Raw genomic sequence first — 3,052 nt, 5'->3', positions numbered from 1 at the left:
ATCGTCAGATCTTCGCCTAATGAACGACCCAGATTGACTAGAAATTACTATACTTTTACAAGGCAATTTTACGTCTGTTCTTAGCTTCGGGGGCGCTACCCCCGAAACCCCTTGCCAAGGGGGGGGGCGCTCCCAAAAGTTCGCAGCCGCCCCCCCCGGACCCCCCTTGCAGCGAATATTTTATGGGCAGTGTTGCCGCCCCATTTCGAACTGGGGTCCAAAGCGGCAATACCTTTGAATACAGAAGATAATCAGGCTTCACACCCAACAATAAGACACTTGGGCAGTTGAATCATTTTTATTTATGGCCAAAGATGAAAATGGATATGCAGAAATATGTGAGTAGGTGCAAGGTGTGTCAACATGCAAAAGGAAGGAGTCAAAATGCTAAACCATATACTCTACCGATTCCTGGTAGACCATGGTACTCTGTGAGTATGGATTTTGTTTTGGGTTTACCAAAGAATCAGCGAGGTAATGACTCAACACTTGTATTTATGGACATATTTACAAAAATGGCTCATTTTATTCCATTTTACAAAACTAGAGATGTGGCTATTTTGTTTTTCAATGAGATTGTTCGATTACATGGTTTGTCGAAGAGTATAATTTTTGACAAGGACACAAGGTTTAAAGAGCATTTTTGGAGAAACCTGTGGAAGAAACTTAGAACCAAGTTAAACTTTAGCTTAGCCTATCATCCACAGTGTGATGGACAGACTAAATGGTGAATAGAAGTCTCGGGAACATATTGAGAAGCCTTGTGGGTGACCATCCCAAGCAATGGGATCATGTATTAGCTCAATCATAGTTTGCATATAATGATTTGCTAAATAGAAGCACAAGGAAAAGTCCATTTCAGATTTTGTATGGAATGTATCATAAAGGGAGTTTATGAACTGCGAGAATTGGGCAAATTGGAACAAAGAAGTGTTGAAGGAGAAGATTTTGCAGCAACAACGGGTAAGTTACATGATCAATTTAAGCATAGGTTACAAGTCAACAGCTCCAAATACAAGAAAAAAGCAAATTTAAAAAGAAGAGAAGTGAACTTTGAGGTGGGAGACATGGTCTTAGCTCACCTAAGAAAGGAGATATTTTTGAGAAAGGAGTATAATAAACTTAAGATGAAGAAAATAGGTCCTTGCAAGATAATTCATAAGTTTCTGCAAATGCTTATGAATTGGACTTACCTACAAGTATAGCTATTTCACCAATTTTCAACGAATATGATTTGTATCCTTATCAAGCTGGTGACAAAGACTCATCTACAACAAACACAGACAGTGATGAAGTCAATGAGAAACAGTGGGTAAAACAAATGCCTATGGCAAAAAAATTGGAAGCTGAAATGATTTTGGACACAAAGGTTGCAAAGCAAACAAGAGGAAAGGAATATCTAGAGTACTTAGTGAAGTGGAAAGGTCATCCGGTTGAGGATTCTACTTGGATGAATGTTGCAGCGCTACAGAGAGAAGATTATTTTGTAGAATACCTTATGATTAGGAGATCATAAATCTTTCTTTCCTGGGGAGCCTGATGTAGGTGCATAGGCCGGCCACAATATATAAAGAATTAATACAAGAGATTACTAATGTGTTGGGATGGTCACATGGTAATTTTGGAAAAACGAAAAAATGTTTTATTAAGAAATTTTAAATATTTAATTTAGGAGTAGGTTTTGATTTTTTAAAAATAAGACAATTTAGGAGTAAGTTTTGATTTTTTAAAAATAAGACGGAGAAGTTATTTTCTGTTGTAAATATAGTTTCAGTTTCCCTTATTTTTTGGAGAAGGGGAATCGATTCATTTTCATGACCTTTGGTTGTAATAGTCAATTTATTTTGGAGAAAAATAGAGAATGAGTGTTTGGAAGCTCCTTAGAGGGGGAGAAAAAGAGAAAATCATTGTTTCCTTTGTGTAAATATAGTTCTAAAGTTTGCAAACAAGGCCTGCACTTTCCAATCTATGTGAACTAGAAGGTATTTTCTATGTGAATGGTGTAAATGAACAACAATTTGGACTATAAATTTTGTGATGATTAAATGGTTTGGGATTAAATTGTAACCTTGCAATTAACCCAAATTGATTTCTGATCATGAAGTCCCAATTTTATTCATGCACACTTGATCATTTAATATTGTTCATTTTATGAAACCCTGTAGCTTGTTGAACTGATTTATATTAGGAAATTAAACCTTATGGCTTCAATCATTGTGTGAAATTTCCATTTTCCTTTCTGAGTTCTTGTTGTATCAACGTTAAAGTTGCGAAGGAATGTTTCGCCGCATTATGGAGTAGTGAATGCGTGGTTTTTTTCTTCATTTTGAGTGCCATCAATAAAGACAAAGTACCCAGTTTGGAATTCTGCAAAAACCCTCTTAGACTGGTTGTTCGATTGGAAAATTTGTAATAGTGTTGCAAAATCTAAAGAATAAAAGAAAGTGAAATCATTTACTATGTTGAGTAACAAGTCAGGGACGTTGAAAGTTGACTTTGGAAAGGGTTGAGTCAATTTCATTTCCCAGAAATTGTAGTACAAAAATTTGACAATGTGATGCCAAATCATTTTGTAGCAACCAATGCTACCAAATCATTTCATAGTGACTGTAAATTTTCTTTTATAGGATTGTGTCTCGGTGTGAAATTTCCTTTTAGCCTGCCTGTTGCACCACTTGATATATTTTGTTCTTGGTGATATGAGTAGCTACTTTATTGTGTCTTTCCTTAGAAACACTAAACCCTACTAGGGAAACCTCCCTTGCATTAATGAGGGAAGTTGTTGCTTAGGTAACAGTGAAAACACCTCTAATTTTCCACTAATGTAATCACCTAATGAGGGATTTTCACTAATGTGTTATATTTTGAGATAGTAGAAACACTCTAAATTCATCGACATAAAGAAACCTATGAGGGTATTGATGAAGTCTTATTTTCAAAACTCCAACGGGTTGTTGTCCCATTTGGGTAAAGTCCTTCATTCACCATATCAATTTGGGTGTCCTCTTTTGCATAGTATCAAAACACGCCAAGGAGGATTGAAATATTCACT

Source organism: Pinus tabuliformis, chromosome 5_1 (assembly GCF_031772625.1).
Source record: "Pinus tabuliformis cultivar Carrire ecotype Pingquan chromosome 5_1, CPIR1, whole genome shotgun sequence".
In the NCBI taxonomy this organism is placed as follows: domain Eukaryota; kingdom Viridiplantae; phylum Streptophyta; class Pinopsida; order Pinales; family Pinaceae; genus Pinus; species Pinus tabuliformis.
This window is presented reverse-complemented; position numbering follows the sequence as displayed.